At 30.1% G+C, this 18,939-nt stretch overlaps 2 pseudogenes; both read right to left on the bottom strand.

The window, feature by feature from the left end:
• Nucleotides 1-281: 281 nt before the first annotated feature.
• Nucleotides 282-9,216, bottom strand: LOC107422889 (1-aminocyclopropane-1-carboxylate oxidase homolog 12-like; annotated as a pseudogene).
• LOC132799282 (1-aminocyclopropane-1-carboxylate oxidase homolog 1-like) lies at nt 7,357-9,468 on the bottom strand (annotated as a pseudogene).
• Nucleotides 9,469-18,939: the final 9,471 nt, after the last annotated feature.

Raw genomic sequence — 18,939 nt, forward strand, 5'->3', positions numbered from 1 at the left:
ATTAATACAGAACAAAATAATAATAATAATAATAAGGATCGCAAGCTAGCTAGTGACATCATCAGAATTTTGTGATTAAAGTGTTAAGTGATATAAAAGTGTTAATTATATTTAAAAAAAAAAAAAAACAAAAGCCTTGATCGAAATACAATTGCAAATATACAAGTTTTGTTTATAACTAAAAGGTATTTTGGTGACAAAAGTTACTTTTTAATTCCAACTCATAATCAAATAACATTATGATTGCACACGCATTTAACTAGATAATACGATTAATAAGATAAGAGATCGATCCAATCCATTCATTAACTCAAACATAAAAAAGTCAATAAATCAAATGGGGAACTTTCACTTCTTGAAATATTCAAGTGCAGAGACCCCATTGAGTCCCTTAAAATATTAGTGTGCCACAAAATCTTTCACAGTGGTTTCTCTGTACATGGGGGGATTTTCTTCCGATATCAACTCCTTGATTGGTCCATACAGTCTTGTGCAATTTTCTGGTGAAATCTGTGTTCTGAAAAAGCATGCTATTGAAATTCTTGGATCGACATTTTGAGCCAATACCCTATGATTGAGGCTTAAAAATCTGTACATTGGAAATTAGCTGTTCAAAGACACACACACACACACACATACACAAAAATATGAACTTATCAACATTCAGTGACAAAAAAAGCAAATTAATGAGCATTTTAGAGCTGAATTAATTAGAACTTGAAAACAAATTCCCATTATCAAATTGGTCTCCGTCAAAAAGGGACTTGCCTGTAATAGATCACCAACATTTATGACTAGAGCTCCATGAATGGCAGTGACATTGATCCAACGATTATCATGGTGGACTTGGGCACCTCCAATTAGGTCTTGAAGAAGCACAGTACCAAGCTACTATCAGAATGATCACTTGTGCCAATTGTCAGTTCTGGTTCAGGGCATTTTTGGGAAATAATGGCCTAGGAATTAAAGTCCCTCTGAGCAGCCCATATCGTTAAGATGGTTAGGATGGAGCCCAAGTGCGTCTGACAATTGCTGGAATAGAATAGGCCCAAAACCCATTACTTTGTCCGAGTATTCCACTATAATTTCGCTGCAGAATTTTTCATGAATAATTCTGTAAATTGAAAGCAATAAATTTTTGAATGGGAAAGAGATAGAGAGAATATCTTTGCATATTAGTGTTTATTTTTGTAATTTTTTTTTTTTTTTTAGAAGTTGATTACCTTTAGAGAAATGAACTATTACTATTGATTTTGACAATTCAAAAGGACAGATTGAGCAAAATTTTTTTTTTTTTAAACTTAGCAAAGGCAGCTAATTAAGCAAATACATACTTGAAGAAAGAGATACTAAACAAAAAATAAAGAGAAGAGTTGTTGGCAATAGCAATAGCTCAAGTATACATATTCATTCAATCAAAACAATTGTCTACCATTATTTTTTTTTATTTTATTTTTTTAATATATATTGGAAAGATTGGAATTCGGAATTATTTACAAGAAGAAATATTGAAAGATTATATAAAATGTAAAAATACTTTGAATCTCATGCAACCTTGTCCCCCACCCTCTTTTTTGTGTGGTAAATATAAACGTTTCAAAACTCAAATTATGCATAGTACAATAGGCAAAGCAAATAAATCAACTGGGTATTCACATAATAATGAATTTTTTTTTTTTGGCATAATTATTTAATAAGTCATAACAAAAATAAATTCCTCATGATTATAGATAAAAGCTTGTTATTCCAAGGATAATAAAGAAATAGCAATAACGTACCTACAAACTGCAGGCAATTCTTCAGGATTTGGACCTCGAGGAGCCAAAACACAACTCAAAGTGTCCCTCCAGTTGGTTCCTGGAGCTTGATACAGATCAAAATTTGTATTATATAATACCTTTCTATTCGTGAAGTCACCAGTATAGAACAATTTCTTCACCTCAGGATCTAGTTCATTGAATCTTCTAACTCCATCAATCATCTCATCCAAAGTACTCAAAGGAATTCCATGATTGACCACCTGAAAAAATCTCCATTTTTGGCAAGCATATCGAACTTGTTCGATTATTCTACCACGAACACTTGCATCTTTATCTATCCCTTGTAGATCTATAACTGGGATACTGATCTTGGTCTGATCATCACCATAATTGGGTTTGTTTAGCCTGTGTTGTTCATGGATGAATATTCTTGGGATTTTGACCAAACCAGTATCTACTAGTCCCTTAACACCGGTTTTGGAGTCATCTGAAGCGTTTGATTCACATTTCTGTCATAATCTGATCCATCAGCTGCATCTATTGCAATCTCTTGGGAGTTTGTGACTACCATTTGTAACGTTTTAAACGTTTTTTGGTTTGAATGATTTTGCCATAAATTGCATTAGTGGGCTTTAATTGCTTGCTATAATGGGTTTTATCCTTCTTGGAATTTGAAAAAGCTTTTTGAAAAAGGTGAAGAAATAAAGGAAGAAAAAGTGTTTTTGTCTGAAGATACACGCGTTGGTTTTCTGGATAACTTAGAGAAAAATTAGTTTTCGGCATTTTTTTAGTTAGTGAGTATGGTAAAGATCAGTTATACTGAAAGTTTGAGGAAAATTCAGTGGTATTTTACCTGTAATTTCTAATCCGTTATATTCTGGAAGATGATCATCGAAAAATATCTGTACTGGTGGGACAGAAATAATCTTAATAAAAATACTGTAGTACCACACAGGCCTCAGATAAATTTTTATCAACAAGCAGATCAAAACTAAAGCATACAGGTTTTCAATTCTAATTTTATATTCTTATTTATTTCCTGTATTTGTTTAGTTATTATTCCACATATATACACATGTATCCATATTGTATTTCCAATTGTAACGTTTTAAACATTTTTTGGTTTGAATGATTTTGCCATAAATTGCATTAGTGGGCTTTAATTGCTTGCTATAATGGGTTTTATCATTTTTGGAATTTGAACAAACTTTTTGAAAAAAGGTGAAGGAATAAAAGAAGAAATAGTATTTATGTTTGAAGATACACACATTAGTTTTTTGGACAAATTAGAGAAAAATTAGTTTTTGGCATTTTTTAGTTAGTGAGTGTGGTAAATATCAGGTATATTGAAAGTTCGAGGAAAATCTAGGTGGTGTTTTGCTTGCAATTTTGAATCCGTTATATTCTGGGAGACAATCGTCAGAAAACATCTGCACTGATGGGACGGGAATAGTCTTAAGAATACTATGGTACCACACAGGTCTCAGACTAATTTTCATCAACAAGCAGATCAAAACTAAAACATACAGATTTCAATTCTAATTTTATATTCTTATTTATTTTCGATATTTGTTTAGTTATTATTCCACATATATATGCATGTATCCATATTGTATTTCCAACAACATTTTCTTTGTTTGTTTACTAAAAAGTCTAGTATGGGAATTAGTCGATAAAGGAAGACAATAGAAATTGAAGAAAATAAATAAAAATAAAAAATATAAATTATTTAGTCTACAAATGAGATAAATTAATCATGTCGCATATTATAGATTGCCATGTATATCACATTTCAATTCCAGTAATAATTCAGATAAGAATAGTTTATATCTGAATTTTATATAATATGTTGATAATGATCAGTAGTGACAACTTTTATAATTTGCGTTCAAAGTTTAGTAATGAAAATCTTGTAAAATTAATATATAATAAAGGTTTTTAAAAAATCATAGTTTTTCTATGACAATGATAGTGATATACGACTACGTAACTATTTATCACAAAAGTTGTAACTGAGAAAATATAATCAATGCCTCCAATCAACCACCAGGTCAAGGTCTAACATTCAAAGTGCATTTTTTAGGCTCTACCCATTTAGTTAAATCCATCTTATTGGATTAATCGCGTTAGATAACAGACAAACATTTCAAACTTTTGTTGAGTCATTTTCGAAAATACCAATTCGAAATTCAACATAGGCCCACATTTATTTTCAATAATATTCCTACATTAGATAAGGATAGGCCACAACAAGCCAGCAAGATTAACAACTCCCACACTGATTTTCAATTATTTTCCTGCATTAGATAAGGACAGGCCACAACAAGCCACCAAGATTAACAACTCATTGTAATATATTAATTTTCTTTCAAAAAAGCAAAAGATACACCCATTTCTTGAATAAAAAAAATGGATATGATGAAATCCATTCTTTGTCTTGATAGATGAAGTGGCAAAGCTTATATATAAATAACATCACTAATAAGGAATCAATTATTACATGTAGAGTCCTTGAAATTGAAGTTTATAAATAAGAGTTCCTTGCTTGGCTTGAGAAAATAAAAGATCAACTTAATGCACTCTCTATTTAACAATACTGATCATGGTCTTGCAAGAAAAATTCCATAGTTTTTCAGACAATGATTTCAAATCCCAATCTCCAACTTTAATATAATACAATATTAGTCATGGGCATAATATCGATGGCCATCTTTAGAGCTTGAAATGATCTAGTGCTGGGTTGCCATCAAGTCCCTTGGAGAAAAAATATTGGACGTATTCTTTTATAGTGACTTCTCTGAATATTGGTGGGTGTTCTTCTGATACTAACTCTTTGATTGGTCCATACCTCTTTAGGGAATTTTCTTCTTCAAAATGTGTTCTGAATAAACTAGCAAACGAGATTCTTGGACCTACATTTTGTGCCACTACTCTGTGGTATACACTTTTAAACTTATTGTTGGTGATTAGCTGCAAGCCAAAAAACAAACATATTAATCAAAACAATTTCAACAGAATATCAATCTTTAAAACAAAAAGTATGTTACAGAGTTTATATATATATATATATATATGTGATATCTTTATAAAATCTTTTTCTTACATATTTTTTCAGTAAAAATATTTTTTTAAAAATTACCCTTATTAATCCTATTTTTCATATACGCTACTTTATAATCTTGTTTAATTTGAATAATTTATGCCTCAAGATGTATTTTTGAGTCCATTGAAGGATATAAACAAAATAAGGCATTTTGTGAAAATAAAAATTTCAAAATGTGAAAATCAATAATAATAAAGTTTATCAAGAATTAGGGTTTAATCGAAACTTGCCTGCAACATATCTCCCAAGTTTACTACGAGCGAACCATGAGATGGAGTGACATTGACCCATTGATTTTGATGGAGCACTTGAAGCCCACCCGAGAACTGGTCTTGCAGGAGCAGGGTAAGGAAGCCACTATCTGTGTGTTTGCTAAAACCCAATGTTAAATCTGGTTCTGGGCAAGCTGGGTAATAGTGACCCAGAACAAAAAGCCCATCTGCACAACCCATTTCTATCAAGTGGTTTGGGTTCAGCCCAAGAGCTTCAGACAGCAATTCGAACAGAGTAAGCCCCAATCTCTTTATTTGGTCCGCGTACTCGATCATAATATCCCTGCAGGAATTTAGTTTATTTTATATATTTGGTGAATCTTCCAGCAAAGGAAATGATAACCTTAGGATTAATTTTGTTCAGAAGTTGATCATCTTTAGAGAAATGAACCAGTAGTATTGGTTTTGACAATTCAAAAAGAGAGATTGAGCCCAAAAAAAATTCTTTTTCACTCACAAAGGGAAGCTAATTAAGCAACTACATACTAAAAAAGGGAAGGGCCCGGGGGGGGGGGGGGGGGGGGGGGGGACAAAAAAGACATTAGCCAAAAAAAAAAGAGGAAAGTTGTCGGCAATGAAAAGAAATTACCTATTGTATTTTGTCTTTTTGACATGTGGAAGATTCGAACTTGCAATTATTACGAGAAGAAACATTGAAAGATTAATATTAAATTAATATTAAATTGTCAACAAACTTGAATCTCATCCAACCCTTATCCCCCAGCCTTATTTCTAGCTGGGTGACAGAAAAGTTTCAAAACTCTTTCAAAACTCAAAACATACATATTTCAGTAGGCAAATTAAAGCAAATAAAGTAACTAGTATTTACATAAGAACAACTATCTTTTTTTTTTTTTTTTTTTTTTTGCATAATTATTAAAATTAGTTAGAACAAAATGAAATTCCTAATGATTCTCTGCTCTATATGGATCAAGAGCTAATTTGTTCATGAACAATAAAGAAATATAAATACCATACCTACAGACCGCAGGCAATTCTTCAGGATTTGGACCTCGAGGAGCCAAAACACAACTCAAACTGTCCCTCCAATTGGTAGATGGAGATTGATATAAATCAAAATTTGTATTATATAATACCTTTCTATTCATGTAGTCACGAGAATAGAACTCTTTCTTCACCTCAGGATCTTGTTCATGGAATCTTCGAACTCCATCAATCATCTCATCCAAAATACTCACAGCAATTCCATGATTGACCACTTGGAAAAATCCCCAATTTTCGCAAGCGTGCCTAAGTTTTTTTATTATTCTACCACGAACACTTGCATCTTTATCTATCCCTTGTAGATCTATAACTGGGATACTGATCTTGTGCTGATCATCACCATAACTGGGTTTGTTGAGCCTGTGTTGTTCATGGATGAAAATTCTCGGTATTTTGACCAAACCAGCATCAACTAGGCCCTTAACACCTGTTTTGGAGTCATCTAAAGCCTTTAATTCACTTTGTCTGTCATAACTTGATCTATCAGCTGCATCTATTGCACTCTCTCGAGAGTTTGTGACTACCATTTTCTTTCTGTGTACTGAAAAGTGAAAAGTATAGTATGGGAATTAGATAAAGGAAGCGATTGGAAATTGAAAAAGACAAAAAATAATAATAATAATACAAATAAAAATAAAAATAAAATAAAATAAAATAAAATTACTATTTAGTCTGTAAATGGGATAAATTAATCATGTATAGCGGACTATAGATTGCCATGCAGATCACTTTTCAATTCCGGTAAAAATTTTAATAGGATTAGTTTATGTCTAAATTTTACTTTTGTGTTTGTCTTGAACAACACTTGAATTAAAATTAAGCTACAATCAAGATTTAATATATATATATATATATATATATTGTCAAATTGATTAGATACTTTTCGGAAAAATAATTCAGAACTCAACATAGGCCCACATTCATTTTCCATAATGCTCCTGCATTAGATAGGTCATATCAATCCAGCAAGATTGAAAAATATTAATTTTCTTTCCAAAAAAATATGGATTTTTTTTTTTTTTTTGAAAGTATAGATACTCGCATTTCTTTAATAAAAAAATGGATATGAAGAAATCCGTATTTTTTCTCGATTGGTGAAAAGACAAAGCTTTTATATAGATAACATCACTAATAAGTAATCAATTATTCCATGTAGAGTGCATGGAATTGAAGTTTAGTTTACGAAAGTAATAAAACACCAACTTAGTTCTCTCTCTAATTAACAATACTCGTCATGGTCCTATGAGGATAGTATATTAGCTCTGGCACAGTGATTCCAAAATTTAATCCCAACTTTCAATATAAATGGTCATGGAAATAATATTGATAGCCAACTTTAGAGCTTGAAATGGTCTAGTACAGGGTTGTCATCAAGTCCCTTGAGTATAATAATTCGACGTATTCTTTTATAGTTGTTTCTCTGTATATTGGTGGATTGTCTTCGAAGACAAAACTGTTTAATTGGTCTAAACTTTTTTGGGGAACTCTCTTCCCGTAAATGTGTTCTGAATAAACTAGCCATTGAGATTCTTGGACCTACATTATGTGCCAGTACTCTGTGGTACACACTTTTAAACTTATTGTTGGTGATTAGCTGCAGGCCAAAAAACAAAAATATTTATCAGAACAATTTCAACAAAATGTTAATCTTTATTTTTAAAAAAGAAAAAAAAAAGTGTGTTGGGAAATGTTTTTGATACAAAGGATATCTTTATAAAAACTTTTTCTTACAAATTTTTCAATCAAAATATCAAAAAACAAAAAAATTATCCTGTTTAATACTATCTCTCATAAACACTACCCTGTAATGTTGCTTGCTTTGGAAAATTTATGCCTCAAGGTGTATTTTCCAGTCCATTGAAGGATATGCACAAAATGAGGCATTCGTCTTCCCTTCAAATTTCATGAAGCAGAAAACTAAAATACATAAAAAAAAAAAAAAGCCCAAATTTATGAAATTCAATGATCATAAAGTTTGTAAGAATTCGAGTTAATCAAAACTTGCCTGCATTATATCTCCTAAGTTTACTGTGAGAAAGCCGTGAGAGGGAGTGGTATTGATCCACTGATTTTGATGGAGCACTTGAAGTCCACCCAGCTGGTTTTCTAGGAGCAGGGTCAGGAAGCTATTATCGGAATGTTTGCTAAAACCCAATGTTAGATCGGGTTCGGGGCAAGCTGGGTAATAATGACCCACAACAAAAGACGCTCTGCACAGCCTATTTCGCTCAAGTAATTTGGATTCAGCCCAAGAGCTTCATACAGCAATTCGAACAGAGTAAGCCCCAATCTCTTTATTTGGTTCGCGTACTCTAATATTATATCCCTGCAAGAATTTAGTTTATTTTATATTTGGAGTCAATCTTCTATAATTTTAAACTGACGATTATTATTATTATTATTATTATTTTCAGAATTTTGATTAACTTTAGACAATTCAAAAAGAGAGATTGAACCCAAAAAAAAAAAAAAAAAAAAAAAAAAAAAAAGAAAAAGAAAAAGAAAGATTGCATAAAATTATCAATAAACTAGAATCTCATCCCGCCCTTGGTCCCCTACCCTTTCTTTTGGTGGGTAATAGAAAAAGTTTCAAAACTCAAATATTCATAGTTCTACAGCCAAATTAAAGCAAATAAATTAACTGAGTAGTCACATAATAATAATTTTTCTGCGTAATTATTTTAAGAAGTCAGAACAAAAAGAAATTGCTCATGATTCTCTGCTATATATAGATCAAAAGCTAATTTTTTCAAGAACAATAAAGAAATAACAATAACATACCGACAGACTACAGGAATTTCTTCAGGATTTGGACCTCGAGGAGCCAAAACAAAAGTCAAAGTGTCTCTCCAATTGGTTGCTGGAGCTTGATATAGATCAAAATTTGTATTACCTTTTTATTCATGCAGTCACGAGTATAGAACCCTTTCTTCACCTCAGGATCTTGTTCATGGAATCTTCGAACTCCATCAATCACCTCATCCAAAATACTCACACGAATTCCATGATTGACCAACTGAAAAAATCCCCATTCTTCGCAAGCATATCGAAGTTGTTCGATTACGCTACCACGAACAATTGCATCATTATCTATCCCTTGTAGATCTATAACTGGGATACTGATCTTGTGCTGTTCATCACCATAACCGGGTTTGTTGAGCTTGTGTTGTTCATGGATGAAAATTCTTGGGATTTTGACCAAGCCAGCATCTAGTAGTCCCTTAACACCGGTTTTTGAGTCATCTAAAGCTTTAATTCACTTTTGTCTGTCATAATCTGATCCATCAGCTGCATCTTTTGCAAACTCTTGAGAGTTTGTGACTACCATTTTCTTTCTGTGTTTTACTGAAAAGTCTAGTATGGGAATTAGATAGAAGGAAGATATGCAATAGAAATGGGAAAAAACAAATAATTAATTATGTAAAGCAGTAAAGGTGTCCATGTACATTTAACTTCACGTGAATAGTTAATGTTGTGGGACAACCACATAGAGCCGCTCCTGACATGCCAAATAGTAGATAAATATTAAAAAAAATGTTAGAAAAACTTAAAAATAATCATTAAAAGAAGTTCAATCAAATATGTGTCCCACATCATTAATGTAAAATCCTCAACCAGACGAGATGAATGACTCTTAACATGCCACATAGTAAGATAAGGAAAAATGTCTGCACGCCATCTGGGGCAAGTATTATACTAATAGAATTGCACCCGAAAAAAAAAAAAAGAAGAGAAAAGTATTATCCTAATCGAAATGGAAAGAATGCGTATTATACACATAGGAAGATTTCCATGTAGATCACTTTCCAATTCCAACCGCTCTAGACTTCTGTTGATTCTTTTTTGAGAAGACTAATTTAGAATCCGTGTAATTTACGGGTAATATATATATATATATAATTAAAAAAAAGTTTTATAACTATTTATTAAAAAAAAATAGAGTTTTTATCCAATGGATTTTGTTATAAGTATATTTCAATTTTATTATGAAATTAAAAAATATATATTTACTCCAGTTTTGGTTTTATAAAAAGAAAAAAAAATACGTTTTACTTTTATAAAAAGAAAAAAAAAAACATTTTACTTGTACATTGTTTTCAACTTTGCACTTTTAGAATATCGGATAAGTCTTCTTTTTCTTTTTTTTCTTTTTTTCTCTTTTAGCCCTAAAAGCTATTAGGGTTAATATTAAGGACTTCCGATCTTAATTTAGAATTTAAGATTGTTAGCGATCCAGTATTTTTGGACATTTCGATTTCTGATCAAGTTTTGGAGCATAGGAAGGAAGATCCTAAATCTTTGAGTTTGATTAAAGTTGGTTTTTTCTGATCCTTTTATGTTATATGAGATTTTTTGAGATATTTTGGGGTTATAGAAGCATTGATTAAGGTTAATTTGAAGTATTATTGTTGAAACCCTAATCTGGAATTTATTTGGGATCTGTACAAAGTAACTGTTCGAATTTATTTAAAATATTTAAAAGTTTTTTTGACACTATAAATTTTATGAATGATACATGTTTATGAATCCATAAAAATTTATTTGGGGTAATTTAGATCTGTTTTCAATTTATTACAAAATTTTGAATTTATGCATTATGTTTGATTTTTCTGTGCGACTGCAATATAGTTTATATGTAAAAATTTGAAAATAGATCCAAACGAAATTATTTATATCTGAAAATTTGTATACTTTATTATCTATATGTCTAATATTAGTATAAAAAATTTTAACTTCAAATTCTTTATATTTTGGCCGTGGTGATTTTCTTAGTTACCTACATCCAGTTGTCTGAATTTATTTTCTAGTCCGTTTAGTAAAAAATAAAATTTGATTTAAAATAATTTTCAATCTCTATTTGACCTAATGATTTTTTCATATAGAATTATTACTATATATAGTTAAACGTTGTAAATATTACTGCTTTGGAATGCATATTATTTTTAATGAATTTTTGTATAGATGGGTTTCCTTATGAAATGCTGTTTTTCAATTTCTGTTAATTAGTTATTAAATTTAATTTGACCATATTTTTTGATATTTCTTTTGCTTTTAAAACTTCAGAGTAGTATATATAAGTGTTCTAGTTTTAATCTGTAAAATTTCAAATGGATAAAAAATTTTATGAAAGAGAAACAAATTGAACATTATTGAAGGTTTATGAAAATCTAATAGTTTTAGCATTTTCTTTGTTAATATTTCAATGAGTTTTGAATGGTTTTTCATTATTATTTTATGAAATTGTTTTAATCATAGTCACTTATGCATGTGTACAGTAACCTCATAATTGTTTAGATTTAGATGATGTCATTTGAATAAAAAATTTAACTTCTTGTTGAGAAATTGTTTATGGATTAATAGGTTTTTATTCGGCTTTTAGTGATTTGATCTTGTTCTAAGCTTATGATTTTAAGATTTGAGATATAGGCTATGATGATCGTATGGTATCAACTTTTATTCATTTAGTTTGAATTTAAGAGCTTAATTTTAGAATTTATATGTAAGATATTTGTTGTATATAATAATCCTGCTTTATACTTATGAGAGAATGTTGATTCATTCATAGGTTGTTTATTTTTGTGGACTTTGCTGATCAAGATAAGTTACTGGATTTTTTAAAAAACTGAAACCATAGCAAATATGTACTTATGTTATTGATTTATTTATCTTTTTTTATAAGTCTATGTTTTATGAAATATATATGTATTGTACAAAGAAATGATTGGATTATTGATATATGTATTTTTGCTCTAGTTATTAGTACTTAGTAGGCATTATGTGATACGTTATAATATGTTTTCGGGTGTTGAGATGAATCATGTAAGGGTATTTCTTTAGTGATTTATGGTTCTTTGCTTTCGGGTTTAGACATATTGTTTCATGTGGGAGGACATGCTGATGATCACGGTAGGGGCATGACTTTTATCTTCAGGTATGAGTATTTGTTTTTAAAGTTTATGTTTCCCACTTGTTACTGCCTCGCACTCGAGTTTATATGGATTACCAGTGGGTAATATTATATTATGCCAATTCCTACTAGGTAGTTGACAATTAGAGTTTATAAAAAAATTATGTTTACATTGCTAAAGGTTATTTTTGAATATGTATTTGTTATTATTTTAAGTATTTTTTTTTATTTTATTTTTGTATGTATGCAAAATCCAGTAGTTTGCTGAGTTTTATACTCATTATTTATTGTTATGGTTTTAGGTACTCCATAGTTTCAAAGTAGTTGGATTTGGCATATGATAATGATATTTAGTTATTTTTATTTTTTATATTAGTTAGTTTAAAAGACCTTTTGGATGTTAAAGCTTATTTTTGTTCTTTATCTTTGGAGATATTTTAGATATTATTTATGATTGATATTTGGAGAGTTTTTTTTTTTTTATTTTTATATTTCGCATTATAAGTTTTATTAAGTGTTTTAAGTATGATTTTTATCACATTCTAAATTTTTAGACTTGGGGTGTGACAATAGGTCACCTTGAATATGATCAAATCCATATTTTTTCTAGATAATGAAAAGACAAAGCTTATATATAAATAGCATCACTAATAAATAATCAACTATTACATGCAAAGTGCATCAAATTGAAGTTTATAAATAGAAGTTGCTTAATTGGTTTAAAAAAAGATTAATTTAGAATCCAACATAGGCCCATTCATACTTTTTCTAGATAATGAAAAGGCAAAGCTTATTTTTTAATAGCATCACTGATATATAATCAACTATTTCATGCAAAGTGCATCAAATTGAAGTTTATAAATAGATGTTGCTTAATTGGTTTAAGAAAAGATTAATTTAGAATCCAACATAGGTCCACCTTTGATATATCAAGTCCATATTTTGTGTAGATGGTGAAAAGACAAAGCGCATATAAATAACATCACTAATAAGTAATCAATTATTACATGCAAAGCGCATCAAATAGAATTGCTTGATTATTCACCCAAAAAAAAAAAAAAAAGAATTTGCTTGATTGGTTAAAGAAAATAAAAAATCAACTTATTGGTCATGGTCCTACAAAGATACCTCAATAAAAGATCAACTAAGTTAATTCATTCTCTATTTTACAATATTGTTATGGTCGTGCGAGGATAATCTAGTAGTTTTGGAACAATAATTTTAAATTCAAATCTCAACCTACAACGATGATGGTCAACTTTAAAGTATGAAATGGTCTAGTGCACAATTGCCATCAAGTCGCTTGGAGTATAGATATTGGACGTATTCGTTTATAGTAATTTCTTTGTATGTTGATGGATTTTCTTTTGAGATTAACTCTTTGATTGGTCCAAATATTCTTGTAGAACTCTCTTTTTGTAAATGTATTGTGAATAAACTAGCAAACAAGATTCCGGGACCTACATTATATCCCTGTAAGTTTATAATTTTACAGATTTGAATTTAAGCCACTGTAGATGACCAAATTATTAAAAAATTACTGCTCGTTTGTCCTTTAACTCTATATTTTTTAATGTTCTGTAGGCTTGTTGAAATTCTATTTTAACCAAATGCGTAGGCTATTGAGACCCTTTGATTCAAGTCATGGAAATGATTCAAGAGGTTTCTCGATGGTTAAACGAAGTTTTCTTCCAATGATAAAAATCATTGAAAATACATCCATAAAACTTCAATAAGAATGAAATCACTTTCTCTCATAGTTGTTGACAAAAGAAAAAAAAAAAAAAAAAAGTTAAAACTCTATTACGGACAAAACAGCTTTTTTTTTTTTTTTTTGGGCCAACGGAATGAAATATTAATGATTTTTGTTCCTTCTTTTTTTAGTCATTTTTAATTTTTCCAAACCCTCCCATTACTATCCTTCTCTCCCACACCACACCATAGCTTTTATATATTATATATTTTAATTTCTTCTCTCTCTTTAGTGAATTGCCGTGCTTGTCTCGCACTATAACCCATAGCTTTTAACATTTTATATACTACATATTCTAAGGAGCTGGATCTTCTTTTTATTCTTCGGTGGTCCCAAACCTGTTCTTCCACTTAATCAACGCCACGTGATTTAAAAAATTAATTCCCATCTTTTCCTGTGAGTTTTCTTTTTTTTTTTTTTTTTTTTTTTTTTGTGGTTGTTTTCGTCGTCTTCTTCCATCTCTGTTTTATCTTTGAATGCTGCCTAATTCCTCCCATCAAAGAATGGATAGAAAGAGAAAACGTTCTGAAGGCGAAATTTGTTATTTCCTAGGTGGATTGGTTTGGATATATAAGACTTGGGCATGATACAATTTAAGGGGTGGCTTATGCTCTACTGACCTATCGATCATACATGTTCATATACTGTAGGTGAAAGTACTAAGTGGGTGCTTATGGGTTCGCCGAATAAATTCTGTGGATTGGTTGACCACCCAATAATTTTAAACCAAAGTGGGAAAAACAGAAAACGGAATCGAAACTGACATCCGTTTCCCTTAATAAATATTTTTCAAATGATGTGTGCAAATTTCATTGGATAAACAAAGAAAGGGGCAGGATGCGGAAACGAACGACTTCAATCCATATTCTTAAAATTAAAAACATAATGGTCCCGATAACAATTTTTTTTTCCTAAATTATATATAATTCGTTTATTTCAATTGTTTGTTAATTAAAAACATAAACAAAAATTAAAACATAATCTAAAATCATGTTGAATTTTATTATTATGATTTTTTTTTCCTTTCTTTATATTTGTAATTGGTTAATATATCTAACAAATTCTAACTATCAATAATTAATACTAACAAACAATTAAAATAAGCAAACTATACAAAATTTACAAACAAAAACAAAAACCACCGAAATTGTGAGAGATTTTTTCCTTTAATATCATCCAGACTGTTCTGTGCCCTAGTGAGGTTGAGGGTGAAACCTCTGTTTTTGGTTGTGCGAAACAGGGCAAAACAGAGAGGAAAACTAGAGAGAGAATCTAGAGAGAGAAAGTAGAGAGAGAAAAAGTCGAAGAGAAGGATTTGGATTTATTGATATCCTTCATCACGTTCGTGGCTACAATTTGTAGGCTACAACTAATAACATAAAAATAAAAAATCATTAACTCCACTAACAACACACACAGCAAACCCAACTAATAACACGACACAGCAACAACCCATAAGACCAGTTCTTCCAATATCCCACGTAGTGCATGGCCCATGCAATTGGAAAACACTTCCAACACAGACCTTTTATGAGGGTCTAAGGAATATAATTACCATTAATACAAACCTTAAAAAGTTTAGATAAAATATTCCTTAGTAGTAATTAATCGGAAAATTAAGCAGAATGAAATATAAATCATGAAAGAACAATGACTCGATGAAGATGGATCGCGACCATTCTTATTATTTTACCACCTCGTTGTCCATATAATTAAGCCTGGTGAGGTTTCTGGTCGTTTATGAGACGGAACGGTGGCGGATTCTCGCCATGGTGTGCTTCTGGTGGCTTGCGGACCCGTATTTTCTGCTGTGGACTTGATGGTGATGGATTAGCAGAGTGGACTGGGAATACTGGCTTTTGGTTTTCTTGGGGAGGCTTATGGTTGTATGAAGAATCGGCATGAGTGGTCAGAAGAACAACCACGCAAAGGAATAAAACTAGCATATACGAGGATGACATGTTTGTTACTAGTTTGAGCTTCAAGATTGACGCCTATTTATACTACTCAGGCGTTACTCGGTGGTCTCTTGGGTAGGGACCTCCACTTGTTAAAATTCCTTGCATCATTGAACAAAGTCAAGGGTAATATCTTAAAAGTAACAATCTAATTGAGATATACATAGAAAAAAAGCTAATACAATCTTGTTAAACTAAATACACCACACTGATAAATTTTCAAAGCATCATAAAAAAGGAACAAGTGAAAAAAAAAAGGTTAATATAATCTTTTTAAAATAAATATTACAATAATATAATAAATTCTCAAAACACCATCAAAAGAGTGGGGCCGGGGGGGTTGGGTGGGGGACATCAAAGGAAATCAGCATAAAAAAGGGGGGGGAAAAAATTTCAATTTTATTTGTGGGTGCCTTGGGTAAAGTAATAATTTTTGTTTCTTTTGAAATTAACTAAAATATCAAAAGCAATTATAAATGGTAAAGAGGCTACTGACGGTTGGAATTATAGAATGGAAGTTAGGATGACACGGTTGAATAAAGTATGTAATGGATGTATTTTCATCATCCAATAGTAATCTATAGTAGTGCAAAAAATATTTTATTGAATTCACAAAATCTTTAAATTATTATCTTTATGACAAATTTGTATGTGAGCACACCTAATTATAAAAGTAAAAAGAATATTAATTTAAAAAAATCACAAACACACTAAAATTTTACAATTTTATTTTATTTTTTGATTTTCCATCAATATTTTAAATTTTCAAAAAATAATATTATATGATTGGAGACAAAAAAACAATATATTTATAAACTACTAATTGTAGCATTCTAAAATTTAACAAATACTTTGGATACAATAAATAAGCTCTTTTTTCCATCTAAATAACCAAATAATTGGGCTTTGTTACTTAATGAACAAGTTTGAGGATCTGACAACCATTATCAATCAATGCTTTCAATCAATAAATTAGCTTATTCTAAGAATATAAATCCAATATGGCCTCTACAGGCTACAATGTGGCTCTGCCCAACATAAAGCTATCTATAAGAATGTAGTTTTGTAATTTACCCCGTTGTTAAGTTTGTAAAGCTACAAGACTGAAATAGGAATTTCATTGACCTGCTGAAGCAAAATTAACACATAAAAGAGGTAGTGCTTCTACGTTATGCTTGTTTGAGATGTGAGACTAAATCAGATTGGATTAAATTATTTTAAATCTGAAATCCAGGTAAATTGAACTATTTTAAATTTAAACATTCTTTTTTCATGATCTTTTTTGTTTTTTTTTTCCTTACCATTGTATTTTACATAATTTTTTAAAAATATTTTCTTCATTAAATGTTCGGTAGACTCCAATTGAACAATATTAAGTTCAATGCACATCAACTCTACAATATTAAATTGTTCAGTATGTATCAACCGAACAATATGGATATGTTCAAGTAACAAGAATTGAGAATACTTTTGACCTTTAAAAAATAATTTTTTTTGTCTTTTTATTTTTATTGTAGAAACATAAAACTTTAATTCATCCATTTGTTAATATAATTTATACATATACATTGTTTAATTGTTTTAAATATAATTTTATTTGACAAAAAAGATTAAATATTCTTGAAGCCCCAAATTTAATGATATTTCTTTGTAATTTTTTTAATAAATGTGTTAAAGGCTGAATATATTGTTGTGAAAATTCTCCATCAAATCTAATTATATTTAATACAATTTCTAAATATATTCCACTCTATTTGGATTAGATTAAATATTTTTGTTTTACTATAAAAAAAAAAATAAAAAAACTCTGTTTTTAACATAAAAAGTACTTGTAGTTTTGGTTAGTAGAATATATTTATATTGTTCAGTAGATAATATGTACTAAACAATTTAATATTGTTTAGCTGGAATCTAACTAAAATATAACGAAGAAGATTATTTTTTAAAATTTATGTAAAATGCAGTTGAAGGTGAAAAAAATGATAGTCTAATAAGAATACACGTTCAAAATATAAATTTTAGTCTAATATAATTGGACATGATTTTAAGAGTCCAATTCAATTCGTCAATCCGACATTATGTGGTGACAAATTTAATATTCTAAAAGGCAGAACAAACAAGGAGCCCATGTGACCGAGTCCGACTTTTCTTTTATTTGTTATTATTATTATCATCATTTTTTTGGGTAATATGGATTGCATTAAAGCAAAAAAAAAAAAAAGCTTCAACAATAAGCTGCTGGCGCACCCAACAAGAAAAACCAACAAAAGAACAATTAACAAAAAAAACATGTCTCTGCTCACCCAAAGCAAATCTTTGCAGACAATCGTCAGAATCTTTCCCCACCCATTCAATAGACCAATCATGTACACCAACTTTTGATGGTGAATCACTACACGACATGTGCCAAAACTTTTAAGATTCTAACCAATGTTGGAGTAGGAATAAATTTTGTTAATAATTATCTGATTTTTTTTTCCATAAAAAAGAAAATGAATTATTTCACTCTAGTACCATTAAAAGAGAGAAATGCCGGGTAGTATATATTTGAGTTTTAGCATAGCCTTTCTTGTGATGATTTTTTTACTATTTCATTGCGTAAACTTTCGTTCTCATTCATGCCCTCCAAGTTTATTTCGGAAATAGAGAACTTGGAGTCTCTCCATTAAAAGACCTAATATCTTGGAGCTTTCTGTTGTCATGGATGGATATACGTGGGATTTTTTGAACTCCAGCATCCGCAAGACCTTTCACACCAGTTATTGATTAAATGCCTTCAATTCACTTATTCTATCATACTTTGTCTGAGATTCTTCGTAAATCTCAGTTTGACTTTGTAACTTTAACCATATTTTTCTTTTCTTTCTTGGGTTAGGGAAACACATCCAAATTAAGTTTCTTTGCTTTTATAGACAAAATTATAAGGAAAGAGATCCACCATGGGAAATACAGAGAGAAGGGCGAAGAGTCAAGGTATGAGAAATACAGAGGAAATTCAATATCACAGTTCCGTCAGGTCTCCAAAATAAAAGTAATAAATCAGAAAATAAATATTGTATTGTATCAAAATGAAAGATAAAGCCGCCCGGAAAAAAAAAAAAAAAGGAGAGATAGAGAGAGAGAGATAAGATTAAAAAAGAAAAAAAAAAAGGTTAAAAAGGAAACCGAGGCCACTTGAAA

The sequence above is a fragment of the Ziziphus jujuba genome, chromosome 3 (assembly GCF_031755915.1).
Source record: "Ziziphus jujuba cultivar Dongzao chromosome 3, ASM3175591v1".
Taxonomy (NCBI): Eukaryota; Viridiplantae; Streptophyta; class Magnoliopsida; order Rosales; family Rhamnaceae; genus Ziziphus; species Ziziphus jujuba.